The following is a 15535-nucleotide window of genomic DNA, read 5'->3' as shown; positions in this document are numbered from 1 at the left end:
CATACTGCCCTGCTATACTTGGGTGAAAAGTGCTGTTCAAGCTCTTGTCATGTGACTCCCTCATTCCCCCACTTAGCCTCTTCTATTGAGCTGCAGCCTAGAGGCAAGGGTAACCCTGCAGTGAGATTAGAAGGCTTCCTCAAACTTGGCCCTCCAGATGTTTTTGGCCTACAACTCCCATGATCTCTAGCTAGCAGGACCAGTGGTCAGGGATGATGGGAATTGTAGTCTCAAAACATCTGGAGGGCTGAGTTTGAGGAAGGCTGGATTAGAGCCACAGCCTAACCAGTCAGTGCATCTGGCTGTAAACCAGAAGGTTGGTGGTTTGAGCCCACCCAGGTAAAGCTTGGGCCAGGATTCCTGCATTGCAGGGGATTGTACAAGATGACCCTTAGAATCCCTTCCAACTCTACAATTCTATGATCCTATGAATGTATGAAAAGCTTCTCCCATCAGAGGAGATCGGGAGGTCCACAGAAACCTTTTTCGAGGACTCAGTTGTTGTTTTTAAAAGCTCGAGCTGTTTGGTGTTGCCTTGCTTCCTGTCCAAATAACCAACCCCTCTCTCCACCCCCTTTAAAAAATCATTTTAAAATATTTTACTGCAAGGGTTCCGCAAACATTTGAGAACCATAAAAGTCAACAAGTCCAAACTGTTGCAAATAAATTTCCTCTTTCTCAAGCTAGTTGTATTACTTTGCTTAGCTTAAAAAACAACAAAGAGGCTGATAAATTACATTTCTAAATAAAACTCAAGCTGGCCTAAAGCAACAGTCAAAATCACAACCGTCTTTCTTCCTGCCGCAGGAAAAGAAGTGGTCTCTTACATTTTTGCACTCTCTCTCTAAGTATATATTGCCCAGAACCTACGTGTCACACATGATTAGCTAGAAAATATACCACTACAGATGACACGTTTTAGAAATGCAGGATTTTAAGGAAGCTGAACAAACAGTTCCGCATATCACAGCTGTGGAAACAGATGAACACCATGAAGAGTCTTATGTATTCCATATGGCTGTTCTGAATTTATTTCTTCAATGTCACCTGTTGCTCTAGAGCTCTTAGTATCTCCAAAACTAGCAGTGCAATCTTATGCATTTATACACTGAAGATAAGTCCCACTGAGTTAAGAGTTTATTCCCAAGTAAGTGTGCAAAAGACTACAGCCTACAAACATGATCTAGTCTATGGTAAAAGGTAAAGGGACCCCTGACCATTAGGTCCAGTCATGACCGACTCTGGGGTTGCGGCGCTCATCTCGCTTTACTGGCCGAGGGAGCCGGCGTACAGCTTCCGGGTCATGTGGCCAGCATGACTAAGCCGTTTCTGGCGAACCAGAGCAGCACGCGGAAACGCCGTTTACCTTCCCGCCGGAGCAGTACCTATTTATCTACTTGCACTTTGAGGTGCTTTTGAACTGCTAGGTTGGCAGGAGCTGGGACCAAGCAACACCTTATTAAACAAGAGGAGTCAAGCCAAATCTGAAGAAACAACTGGACCTAACTTTGTATTTTCTCCCCAAACCGGAACTAGACACCCCCTGCTGACTTAAGCAAAATTCAGTATATCGATATCCAGCTCAGAATAAACGTTTGACTTTTTTTTTAAAAAAAGTCTATAAATTGTTCTTGACACAAAACATTGGCTGTGTTTGCATGCCACAGTAGGCCATTAACTATGACTTGCTGTGAACCGGCAGTGTACTAAGCAATGCTGCCCAATCACTCCTGCTTTGCTCCTTCCGTAAGCAGAACAATCCACAAACCATGGTTTATTGTGTCATCAAACTGTGGTTATCCTTAAACAAACCACATCAGCAAGCCAGGAACAGACTTGCTCATTCACGAGAAGCCTATCATGGCTTATGGCTCACTGTGACATATAAACATGACCACTCTCTGGGAGGTTTTTTAAATACATTTTACATTTAATCTGATTTGTAGTTTGTCTGCTTCAAGAGAGGCTACAGGTGGGAGAGAAGGCTGGGACCTTAATACAATCCACTGCAGACTGTGAAGATCAACAGGTTTTGGGTGAGGAAAGGACATAATAAAGAACCATGTTTGGGGCTTGTGTTTCAAGGAGATGGGAGAAGACATCACTTGGTGTATGAAATGCTAGGGGTGTGAAATAGGAAGGGTTTTTGACAGCAGCATGGGATGGCAGTTGAGGGAGGATGGGAATTCTGTCAGTTGAGGGAGGGCTTACTACAAATCTGTTTTTCCAATGTTCCTTAAATAAACACTCTATTTTTAACTTGGACTGTGAAACCCATGTCCAAAAGGTTTGAACATCTACCCTAATATCTACATAGTGTTGTTAGTGACTGTGACAACATCGTTACTATATACCATAAGGTATAGGTATATAGGTATCCCTGATGCTGCTGTGATCAGTCACTTTCTTTAGCTATTGTAGTTGTTGCTGAAATGCACCTGTAGCTGCAAAACCAAGACGCCTTCATCTACCCCAGCTGCATGTCTCTCCCACATCAGTCTGTATGACCACAGCAAGCGCTGCAACCTTCCAAAAGCTTGAGCTCACTCCCAAAGGCACACCTCTCCATTGTCTCCCAAGACAGACAGATGCCAACATAAGCCTGCAAAATCTGATCCTTAGTTATCTGAATCGTCCATTTTCACCTTCTGTCCTATGTCTACGTGAACAACCTTGTGGTTAGGAATCCCTACGTATCTGATCTTGTTTGGAGGTTCTAGCAGGGGAGGGCAGCTATCGCATACCCTTGACCGAAGAACAGTACACTGCTTCTATCTGGGATAGTCGTCGTCTTCCACCGAGCGCACAGCTTCGGGAGGGATGAACATGGAGCTGTGAGCGAGGGAGGGGACACCCGCCCAGCCAGCCAGATCAACCAAATCAACCCTGGCAGTCAATGGGGTGACAGATGTCGCAGCCAGATCGCCCTCACATCCAAGGGAATCTGCCCCTTTAGCTACTTCATTTCAGAAATCTAGAGAGGGACATAAAAGGGTAAAAAATTGGGGGAGGGGGACAAAGTGGATTTTTAATTTTTTCCCCTCCATAATTTGAGCCCTTGAGGTTCACTTTCTTCTGTTTTAGAGAACCAAGCCCTTGCAGGATAGAATGATCCTCTGCTTTAATAAAGCTGATACTTATATTGGGAAGCAGGTGGTCTATATACAGCATTGCTTCTCAGTGTATCTAAATTTGAGCTGTACGACACAGTTTAACCAATCTTAATTTAGATAAGTGCTTGCCCTATATGACACTTAGTATTTGCTTCAGGGGTGTGACCCTGTGCTGAATCCATGAAGACATGTCTCTTACATAAACAACAATTTGAGGTTGGATTCAGGACAGGCCTCCTCTGGGCCTGTTTGATTTCACGTAGGGAAGCAGTGAGGGAAACCCACAGCACTCTTCATTAAATTGTTGGTGGGGAGAGGGATAAACCAAGGGGTTTTGCTTTTTTAACAAGCCAAAGCCAATTAAATGCCAAACATGTGCCTCCTTTCTGTTAAGACAGCGTGGCTACAGTTCAGTGTCTTGGCGCCTGAGTCTATGTATGTTTACACAGAAGTAAGTCCCACTGTGTTCAATCAGACTTACTCTCATTTAAGTGTGCACAGGACTGAAAACAAAAAATATCGAAGCAAGGAGGCCAAGGTAACAACATTTAAATGCCAAACACATTGCAAATTGTGAGGGTGTGACATTGACAAAATGATCATTGCGTGAGAATATTATATTCTGTAAGCTGAAGGGGGAAAACCTGCTAAATAAAAACAACAACTCTTGTCTATATCAGCCAGGATCTAAAAAACTGTGAAATTAGTTCCATGAGCCTGAATAACTTGCTGCTTTTTTGATTTAAATCACAGGCCCTTTCTTACTGGTGTAATATACAAAAGGCAGCAGCATGTCTCCTGCTCAGAGAAGAGTTAACTTTGCCCATTAATACTAAGGCTCAACATCTCTAATTGTGATGCAGTTCCAAGGCACTTTCAGAGGAAATAGTCAGCATTACACAAGGAGAAACTGTTTTGTTATTCCTTTTACATTGTGGTATCTGGCCTGGAAAGTATCCATCAGTTCTTCACCCTGTAATTACTGTCTCCAGAACGTACTTCTAAATGTTTAAAATCGTATTTCTCATTTGCAGTCTTCCAATCGCACAGAAATCACAAGACAGAGCTTTCAGAATCTGGAGTCGTTCCCAATCCGCTCCGTGTCTTCAGAACAATCTAGATTTGTCTGAGTGTCCAGCAATATGAAACCCAGGGGTCAGTATTACTCTTAGCTTTTTCTGGTCCAACGTAGTGCTTTGATTAAAAGCCCTTAAGGAGTGCACTAGCATTTCCAGAGGACTGCACTCACCCATCAAATGCAAGAGCCCTCATTCTAAGCCCCCCCCCCCCAGTTTTCCTGAAAGATATCTGCCTTCCAGCTGGCTCCTTGCTTCGGAGTTCAGCATTATTACACCCCTCAAAACTTTGCATGCATCAACTCCACATGCCTGCATCACCACCTCCCTTGCCAAGTGCTTAATGTGCATCTGCAAATTATTAAAGCATCTAAATGCTAAACAATAATCAAATCCTTGGGGTGTGGCTTCTGCCTTCTCCCTAACAGCATATGAAGACGTGGTGCTTCAAATGCTGTTTCTTAGTACAGAAATCAGTAGGGTCCTTATTCCAATAACGTTAGTAACCTTGTGATTTGTGTTATGTAAGCTTAAGAAATACCCAGAATTTGGATTAGCTCCTAAAGTCTCCTTCATGCTTCACTGCATTTCCTTAACAGCTAAAGCAATTTTTTATTTTTATTTTTTGCCAAAGCCCACAGTACTCTGGCACTTTGGAATTCCACTGTTTGAACCTTCTCTTACCCTGTATATAGATGTAAATGATCACTTAAATCCAGTGCAAAGTACAGGGATGGATCTACGCTTTCTGAATTGTCTGCTTTATCTTCCCGGTCTGGCGCTAGCCAAGACTTAGAGAGTACCAGACATAAAACTGCCTTTTGCTGTTCAGAGCCCAGAATGTTAATAAGTAACATCCCGACAGATAAATCTAAAAACAGTCTTGGAATACACACACACACACACACACACACACACACACACATATATATATACATATCATGAAGACCAAATTGAAAATCATTCCAAAATCCCAGTTCCAAAATGCTTGGAAGCAAATCCCAATGGAATTAGGTGTGTTGTAGACCATAGCTCAAGTAATCAGAAACATTTAACTTAATGACTATATTTAATTATGAAATGTTTCCTCTCCCCTACGGTCAAGGTGGGGAGCTCTTTTCAGTCCATGGGCAACATTCCTTTGTATATATCCTTCTATATATATATCATTCCTTTTCAGTACGAGTAAACATTACAAGCATTATCCATAGACCTAGTTTTTATAAACATCAAATGAGGAGATTTAATCTGTTTCTTGATTGTACAACTTCAAGATGAACATAGATTTTAAAAAAAAGAACTTTCCTGCACACAGAAAACTAAATGAGGGACAGCTTTGTAGCGGTGCTTCTCTGTGGAAAGCTACTTTCTCTACGTAGGGAGAAGAATCCAGTAACAGGACCCTGACTTGTAGCCTGACATGGTACAATCTAGAAGCAAGCTTATTTCCTCGTTTGATGCTTGTGAGAACTAGGCCTTCATAATCACATTTGGCAAAGTAGAAGTAAGCAGCAGTCTGTAATAAGCACATGCCACATTAAAGAGTGCTACACCAATGTCTTAAACCAAAGTCTCTGGCAGCAAGAGGTTCAGACATCTTACTCACTACAGTACCGCAGCATCTTGCTAGAGGTAGGAATTGCTATGCTAGTCTGTTATCTGCTGTGCTGCAGTACCTGCACCACTGCAGATGGCAAGAATATTCTCTGCAACTGCCAATCAGGACAGAAAAGGGACTAATGAGATTCTTTCTAGTCCTATAAAGTTACTGTCTGTTGGTTGGCTCCTACGTCTTACATTGTTCTGTTGCTTGATTCCCTGCCAGTCCTGAGTGAGACAGCATTGTTTGAATATTGTAGTTCTGTGCTTTTTGGTTATACATGCTCAAGTTAGACTAGATTCCTAGACATATGTGGCTCTGTGCCACTGCAAAGAGACAATTGCATCAAACTTAAAATGAGTCCGTGGTCCAGTTACTAGAACTTAAGGTGATGGGAGCACAAAACCAAGGTTTAAGGTCCACAAAACCAAGCAGCTTTCAGTGGTCAGAAAGCAAGTCTGCTTCCACAGAAACAACTGCTCTATCCCGGCCCTATAACAGCCCATATATTTATGTGTAAGTGCCTCTATATAGGGACAGATAGGTAGGGGGAGTGCCAGCGAGAGTGTCAGGCTCCAGGACCTGGGATTGCTGGGTTCAAATCCCCATTCTGCCACTAAGATCACTAGGTGACCTTGGCCCTATCACTGTTTCTCAGCCTAACCTACCTCACAGGGTTGTTGTGAGGATAATATGGAGATGAAGAGAACCCTGGATGACACCTTGAGCTCCTTGGAGGAAATGTGGGATATAAAAATAATAAATTAGATGTTAATACATATATAAAATTATATCCCTCACATTATCACTCTAGTCCTTGCTAGAGAATGTAAACTCTGCCAATGCCCAGATTTTTGTTAAAGTCTCAGCCTATTGACACTGGCAAGAGTTTACATTTTCTAGCAGGGACAAGAGTGATCAGATTTTCTTCATATTCTTTTTAAATATTATAAAACCTGCAGGGGTTAGTCATTAATCCTTGGTGATGATTTCTAGCTATGGCTCTGAAATGCATAACTCTACATTCTGTGGCTACAAATTAATGGTTTTTAAGCATATGGAAAACCTCAAAAGAGTAATATATGAAATGTCCTTTATGCATGACTCATGTTGATTATGTTCAGTCATTGAACTGGCACTACTTCCAAGCAACAGGAAAGCAATAGACTCAATTGAATCATTAAGCTTAAATGGATGTATAAAACTGTACCCATTTACGCAAACACTCTTCCCACTCACACAAGCTGCACAAATCAAAGAGATTGAACAGGTAAATAAACAAAAATCATGCAGCTCCATAAACTGCCCTTAAGCTTTACCTATTACAGAGACAACTAGTACAGTACTGTGTGGTTAGGATTATGTGCTGGCCATTTCTGATTCAGAGCTCTGCTTAGCTATGAACTCAGGGGTGGTCTGAGACAGGCCACTATCTTGTACCTTCAATTTACCATCTACGTATATTATGGCTATACTGCAGCAGTACTGGCCTATTTTACAAATGAACACACATAGGACCAGACTGCAATGTAGCGTGTAAAACACCTAAGGGGGAAAACACTACAGGCACACTGCGCATTAGTATCATTTTTGTCAACTTAAGATATGGCTCCCTGCTGGTCAAATAACCGCTGTGGTTACCTATAATTCGTTTAGCAGAATCTGCTTGAAGAATTACCTCCTGAAAATTATTGGCAATTCTTCCACACAACCAACTCGTGTCTTCCTAATGTAGCTGCAAAACAGACGAGAGAGTCCACTGATGTAAGAGACCACTATATGTCAATGACTTGGATGGGATTTCTGTTTTCTTCCAAATCAGTAAAAGGGGACGGGGGGAAGAGGAGATGGTAGAAGTTCCCACTGCCACCCAAACAGTGAAAAAGTGCTGCTCGTTTTCATTCTGTTAAGCAGAATACATGCCCTTTCACTGTATGTGGAGCTGTTAGAAGATAGGAATGTTGGGTGTGTGCATGTTTTCTATCCCAGAAACTCCATACTAAACATGGCGCACTAGGGCACTCGTGCAAATTTAATGCATCTGGCGCAAGCAGCAGCTAGGTCATCTGTACTGTGCCAAGGAAGTTATATGTAATTTTGATGGATGAGGCAACTGCATATAAAGCCAGCTCTGTGCTCTAAGAATTCCACAACATTTCTACATAATTGCAGGCTGACTATTGCAGGGACCCAGGGATCCTCTTTCACAAACTGTCTAATATTAAGCAGCAGTAGGGCACAAAGCAATGCTCTTAGCTAGTCCTGTTCTGTGTCCCTAAAATCGAAAGGAACATGGAAAAATATATGTCTTACACTACCAAATGGAATAAGGAGGTAGGAAAGATATCCACTGGGTTTGTGTGTGTGTGCGCGCTTTAGATATCAAATGGACAAAGACAAACAGAGGTGATGAGGAATCAGAATTTAAAAGAGGAAGAAATGAAGGGGGAGAGTGGAAAAATAATGAAGAAGAAGTATTCATTGAATCTGAATATTTGTTTACTAGTGGAAAACAAGTTCACTTTCATATTTAGTTAAAGCAGAACTTCAACTTTATAGTTTGAAACTATAAATAACCCAACACCATGAAGTAGTTACATTAGCAGAAATGATTTCAGTTTGTACAATGGAACTTCTCTTCTCTCTTCTTTCCATGCCTCCCTGGTGCTCTCCCTGAATCTGCTCCAGGGGATTGGGGGGGCGCTATCTGGAACAGGTTCAGGGGGTATTTGGGAGACTCACGGGAGCGATTCCATTGTGCAGCCGGAAATCTTTGTGCTAATGGAGCTTGTATGAAAGCCAGTGTGGGATAATAAGAAAGACTGTTGGACTAGGACCTGTGAGACCAGGCTTCAAATCCCTATTTGGCCACAAAGCTTACTGGGATGACCTTGAGTCAGGCACTGCCTCTGTCTGGAGTGAAGAATTAACTCCTTATTGTCAAAAGCACACTTACAAGTTAGCTGAAGGCTAACTGAGTCCTACATATCGCAGCTACTCCTAGGTGTACACCCAATGGAGCAGATGCTGTAACAGAGAGAACCCAACCCCAACCTCAGCTAATGTATCTCCCAACAGCAAACAACTTTGTTGGATATCACCAAGTATACAAATATGAACTACCAAAGAAAGAAAAATGACATTATGGTAGGTGCGGTAAAAGAAACCCATTACCTTGAATTTCAGGACATCGTTCCACTAGTGGAAGGAGGCTGGTGACCAATTCTGCTTCCTGAGAAGTTGCTTAACCGTTCACACTGAAATCAGTGGGACTGAAAAGTGTCCCCAATCTCATTTGGCTTCTTGGATAACGTAAACCACAGCACTCATGAATCATGAATTACAGACTGTGGTTAAATGAGATCATGTAGTGTCGAAAGGCATCCCGCTGGAATCAGAAGCAGCAGCCACCACTTCCTTTGGGAACTACTAGGGCCCATGGTGAATTACTGTTATAATTGTTGCATTTTGACTCAACTTTGTGTGGACTTTTTCATGCTAATTTAAGGCTGCTCTTATAAACCATCTGCAAGATTGCATGCACCCTAATCAAAGGAAAGTGGTACCAACATTCAGTATCCTGAAGACACTACCAATAATAATATTTCAGAGCCTTGATGGAACTATGATATTTATATTCTTATACATGCTACACAGATCCATTCTCTTTATCCCACCATGGTTTTGGTCAAAGAGGCTTGCAGGTTTTGAAGAGACTGCAATGAGCTAGGAAAAGTGAACATCTGTATCACAGTGGATTTGTCACTTTCCAAACCTCCCTGATGCTATTTTCTGTGCATAGCTTTTATCTGCGTAGCCTGGGCACAAAAATACCACAATTGGCCAGTACTATTTCATGTACCCATGTCATCCATGTCATATAAAGAACAGTTAACCAATGTTTTGTCAGCTGCTGTAGGCCTACAACTCCCATTGTTCCTGCCATGGTTTCTGGGGTATGATGGGAGCTGAACATCTGGAGAGCTTTGTTGGCTACCCTGGAGGTAAAGTGATGATCCATGAGATGATCCACATTGCTCCATTTCCAGAGACTAGGAAAGTCTTATGTAAACGAGCTTGGTGTGTGAGGGTGGCCTTATGTGACCTTATATGGGAGAAATCCAGAAAATGCCTTTCCTCTACCACCAGAGGACTTGTGTAAAATCCGAATGTAAAAATCCCTTTTCTCCAAAGCTCTTGAGAACTAAGAAGGAAAACAACACAACTCACTGTCGCTTTAACAGTGCAAGAAGAAATGGTTGTTGAATCTCTGATAAGCTTTTTAATTTTTTTTATTTTGTAAAATGTATCAACCACCTAACCAAAAGGTCTCCACACAGCATACATGATTTATCAATAAAAGCAAGTATACATACAAAACTAAATTATTGCTGAAATAAATAAGTTCTTAGCAGGCTGTCTAAATCAATATAGCAGGGAAGTTCCAATGCATAGTTTTAATTCAAACATTGGTTAATATTTTTTAAAAAATAATTGGTTTTTCAAAAAAGTTTTAGTTGTCTTATTTTTATCTGTAAACCGCCTTGAGTCCCTGTCAGGGAAGAAGGTGGGGTATAAATAAATATAACAACAGCAGCAAAAACAACAAGCACTGCAATGTTCAAAGATCCACTCCAAACAGTTATGCAGCAAACTTTCTATGTCACTCTTAAAACTGAAAGTTATACAGATTAAGGTGGGTCAAATCAAAGTCATTGGGAGGTGGAGAGTAATGAGCATCAGGCTATCCGTAGCACTCTATGCAGGTAGAGAAACTGGCAGATGGAAAGGACTATCACCAAGAAACCACTACCCTCAATTCCTCCTTTTCTGAGTAGCATATGATCAATCTGCCATACTTTTCATAAGACCCCTCTCATATTTTCTCCTGTCAAAGAACTGCTTTGCAAGGGAAAGGTGCAAGAGGTTCCTACTCCACATTGCCTCTTGAACTCAGAGATCCTTGAGAAGTGGGAGCTCTCCTGCCTCTCCAGGGACTCCCTGGCACCCCCCCCCAAACAAACAGAATGGAGCTTTCCTGCTTCAATCCATCTACCACCGACACTGTCAGAAGACGGTTTGCATTATTTTTCAGAGCCACTCAATACCTGCTTCCTCCTCTCTGAAAATAAAACACATTTCCTTTCCTTCCAACCCCACTGTTCACGACCCCCCTCCCCAAACCATGCATGTACACAACTCTGGATACATGTGTCAGATGAAGTCTGCTTTTTAAGGTGCCACAAGACTAAGAGGACTGCCCCTCTCGAAATCCCCACAGGAGACATTCCAGGTTTTTTTTTGTGTTGTAAGAAGTCCACCTTCCCAGCTTATGCACACAACCATTTGCGTATATTGGAAAAAAAACAGGGATAGCTCAGTCAGTAGGAGCATGGGACTTTTAATCTCAAGGGGGTTCCAGCCCCACGTCAAGAGATTTCTGCATGGCAGAGGGTTGGACTAGATGACCCACGTGGCCCCTTCCAACTCCATAGGTAGCTAGTCTATGCACCAGGTAAGCACCTGAGGGTCGCCCTATATATACATTACCCCCTTCCCTTCGGAAATGCAGAGGATGCTTTTCTCTTGCTGTACGGATTGCAACCCCATTGCTGCTGCTGCTTACCTGAGCTCAAAGTTTCCCCCAGACATTCCTCAGGTAGGAAATCGCCTACGGGGGGTTTGGGGTGTGTGTGGAAAGTCACACTGCTCCAAATAACTCCCTCCCCACTAGCGGTACAGACCAGGGAGCGGATTTACCTGCCCGCAGATGCTGTGGCGACAAGTTGGCAGCGCCCGCCTCGTCCGTCGCACTTCTTGCCTCGGGAGCCTGAAAACCAAGTTAGGCAGGAGTTTATTACGGCGCGGAAACCTCCCCTGCAGCCGCCGCCGCTCGTCCCAGAGATGAAGTCATCCCCGGCCGCTTTTCCACCCGCGTCTCGCCTCCTCGGCCGGCGGCTTGGGCTCTCGCCGTCGCGGGGGCCCGCGAGAAGCCATGCTAGGTCAAGCGGGAGCCATGCAGGTGCGCCGTCGCCTCCAGGCTGCAGCAGCGGGCGGGGAGGGAGGGAGGGAGGGAGGCACGGAAGGAGGCGGGGGCGGGCGAGCCCCCCTGAGGGAAGGCGGAGAGGCGAGGAGCGCCAAGGGCGAGGAAGAGCCCAGCGGGAAGCAGAGGTGGGCAAGGGGCAGCGGGAGGGCACAGCGCCGGAGAACAAGCGCCCCCGGGCGCGCCAGAGGCGACTGAGCGGCCGGCTGAAGGCGCCGCGGCCGCGGGGAAGGGGTCGCCCAAGGCGCGCGCCAACCCTGCCCTGCCCGCGGGGCGCACCTTCCGCGCCTCGCCCGGGAACACGCCGCTTCCCGCGCCGCGCTTCTAGAACAGCCTTGGCGTTTCCAGCCGGAGCTGCGCTTCCCCCGCCCCTTTGGCGGAGGCCCTCGGCGTTCTGCGCTCCGATTGAGCGGCTGCCACGTCGGAAGCCCCGCCTTCGCCCGGCACGGAGAGAGCGCTACCGTAATGCTCCCAATAGCCGGCGCCTCCCCGCCGATGATGGAGCCTGGACGGTGTTAGAGCTGTGCGCTCGACACCCTCCCCGAAACGCGCGCACCCAAGCAGCACCCAACTTGTCAGTGCGACGTCTCGTTGCCTAGGTCGTTTAGAGCACCGACAAGAATTAGACGCTCTTGTTTGATGGGAACGACAGTGAGATTGAACGCATTATTGGCAAGAAAAGGAAGGCCTTTCAGATCTGGCAAAGAGATAGAAACATTCGCAGGAAAACCCAAATGCTTCTTTACAAAGCTATTGTACTACCAATTTTACTGTATGCTTGTGAAACATGGACCACTTATAAGCATCATGTCCAGCTCCTTTATTCTATCAAGGGTGTCTCCGAAAAAATTTACATACCACTTGGGAAGACAGGCGAACTAATGCCAGTGACAGTGTACTGGAAGAAGCAAAGATCACCAGTGTCAAAGCAATGATTCTTCAACATCAACTTCTTTGGACTGGTCATGTTGTGTGGATGCCTGATTATTGTCTTCCAAGCAACTACAGTGGTACCTCGGGTTACATACACTTCAGGTTACATACGCTTCAGGTTACAAACTCCGCTAACCCAGAAATAGTACCTCGGGTTAAGAACTTTGCTTCAGGATGAGAACAGAAATCATGCTCCGGTGGCGCGGCGGCAGCAGGAGACCCCATTAGCTAAAGTGGTGCTTCAGGTTAAGAACAGTTTCAGGTTAAGAACGGACCTCCGGAATTAATTAAGTACTCTATTCCCAACTTAAGAATGGAAAGCGTAATGCTGGTGGTCAGCAAAAGAGGTTTAAAGACTCTCTCAAGGCGAATCTTTAAAAGTATAGCATAAACACCGACAACTGGGAAACACTGGCCTGCGAGCTCTCCGATTGGAGAACAGCCTTTACCAAAGGTGTCATGGACTTTGAAGATGCTCAAACTCAGGATGAAAGGGAGAAATGTGCAAAGAGGAAGGCACGCCTGACAAACCCTCACCATGATCAACTCCTGCCCAGAAACCTATGTCCCCATTGTGGAAGGAGGTGTGGATCCAGAATTGGCCTCCACAGTCACTTACAGACTCACTGTTTAGACTGTGTTCATGGAAGACAATCTTACTCAGCTATGAGTGATCGCCAAAGAAAAAGAGATGCTCTTGTGGGGGTGGGGGGCATTATTACATTCTAGGAGGCAGACCTAGCCCATCCATGAGGCAAGGTGAGGCGACCGCCTCAGGCAGCAGGACCCATAGGGGCAGCAGATCTTAATCTAGACTTTTGTAGGAGGTCAGGTAGGAGCAAGGGGCAAAGAGACAGGCCTAAAAAAACAACAACTGGCAGGTGTGGAGGTGGAGGGTCATACTTTTGTATCTGAACTGCATGACATTTTTTACCCTGCTAGCCAGAAGGGAGAAGTCTGTTGTGTTGTGTTTTCATCTCTCTTTCTCTCTCTCCCTCAAACTGGTGTGTGGATCAGGGTGGGGTTTGAACATGAAGCATAGAATTGTGTTTTGAACATGTGCTCCAGGTGTCATTCTGCTGCCTCCGCCTTCAGTGAAGTTATCACATTATAAACAAACTGACAAGTGAACTGATTGAATGCTCATGTTAACAGACAGGTCTCACTTTAGTCAACCAGCTGTCTACAGGACGCTGTGAGGAAAAACGCACTCACTGTTTCCAAGGTAAAGAGATTGTTTTACGTTGAGAAAAGCTTACTGCAGTGGAAGATATTGAACCAGATGGTCCTGGAGCTTGCAATAAAAGAATGTGAAACAGAAAAGTTGATCCTTAAAGTACACTCTGCTGATCACAACCAACCTGCTTTTGGATGACAGTTAGAGCAGCGTGTGGGCGGGCATCTGTATAGCTCTACATTCTTTAAACTTGCAACATTCTATTTCTGCTGCAGCAGCATCTAGTACCTTGGGGGACTGAAGAACTTAACAGCCATGAACAACTTCATGCATGCTAAGAAAAAAAAGAGAGAAAGCTTTGACCACTTCAGACCAATTGCAGCAGATTAGAGAAGGGAATTCCTCATGGTCCTTTATGGCCCTCCACCATATTCCTGGAAGCATTCAGTCTGGGGAGTGATACACTTAACAGCATTAATTGACAGTGAAGAAATTATCCAAACCAACACGAACATCTTTGCAGTGTAAGGAATTTAATTCAGTGTTTGCCTGTCCATATAATCAGCATGCTTTGATTTTTGGCTTCAGATCCTGATGATTTTCACAGACAACTGTGTGTAGTTCATTCACGGAAAACAAGAGAAGAAATGCAGAAACTACCTCTAATAGAAACAACTTTCCACTGAATATATTGTTATGTGTTTCTGGGTGCCAGACTCCACTGGGTTACAAGTTTCTGGGTGCCAGACACTGAACCCCTGGATTCAGCAAATGTTAACATATAAGCCAGGCCATTTTCCTGGTGAGGAAGTTGCTTGGGGTGATGGGCCATCAGGAAAACAGAAAGAGGGTGATGAGCCATTAAGGAAGCCAAGGAGAGGGGTGTCTGAGCCAGATGGCATATGGGTTGGGGGCCCTTCTCTAGCTTGGAGAAAGTGAGAAGAACAAAAGCGAGAGTTGAGGGTTTGCTGTGATGTGACCTAGAGGAAGAAGCTGTAGGCTGGAAAGGAAAAGAAAAAGGCATGGCTAATTTCTACTTGAATCCAAGGCTGTGACTATGGGAGAAACAAGATCCCCTGGGGGTGTTGATGCTAATAATAATAATTTATTATTTATACCCCACCCATCTGGCTGGGCCTCCCCAGCCACTCTGGGCGGCTTCCAACAAAATATTAAAATACAATAGTCTGTTAAACATTAAAAGCTTCTCTAAACAGGGCTGCCTTCAGATGTCTTCTAAAACTCTGGTAGTTGTTTTTCTCTTTGAAATCTGGGGGAGGGTGTTCCACAGGGCAGGTGCCACTACTGAGAAGGCCCTCTGCCTGGTTCCCTGTAACTTGACTTCTCACAGCAAGGGAACTGCCAGAGGCCCTCCACACTGGACCTCAATTTCCGGGCAGAACGATGGGGGTGGAGATGCTCCTTCAGGTATACTGGACCGAGGCTGTTTAGGGCTTTAAAGGTCAGCACCAACATTTTGAATTGTGCTCGGAAACGTACTGGGAGCCAGTGTAGGTCTTTCAAGACCAGTGTTATATGGTCTCGGCGGCCACCCCCAGTCACCAGTCTAGCTGCCGCATTCTGGATTAGTTG

At 44.5% G+C, this 15535-nt stretch overlaps 1 protein-coding gene across 5 annotated transcripts in view; it reads right to left on the bottom strand.

Annotated features, from left to right (window-relative positions):
- P4HA2 (prolyl 4-hydroxylase subunit alpha 2) overlaps window positions 1–14116 on the bottom strand; it is a 53836-nt gene extending 39720 nt beyond the window's left edge. Inside the window, exons 1-3 of one of the 5 annotated variants that reach the window (XM_081893899.1) lie at window positions 14025–14116; window positions 11550–11619; window positions 871–970 (exon numbers count right to left, since the gene is read on the bottom strand). The gene's annotated coding sequence lies outside the window, so the exon portion shown is untranslated. Of the gene's footprint in view, window positions 1–870; window positions 971–11549; window positions 11838–12111; window positions 12229–14024 lie in introns of those variants that run through there. The other 4 variants (XM_081893897.1, XM_081893896.1, XM_081893895.1 and 1 more) reach the window with 4 other exon arrangements.
- Between the last annotated feature and the right edge of the window lie 1419 nt (window positions 14117–15535).

This window comes from Podarcis melisellensis (genome assembly GCF_964234715.1).
Source record: "Podarcis melisellensis genome assembly, chromosome: 2".
NCBI lineage: Eukaryota > Metazoa > Chordata > Lepidosauria > Squamata > Lacertidae > Podarcis > Podarcis melisellensis.
This window is presented reverse-complemented; position numbering and strand designations above follow the sequence as displayed.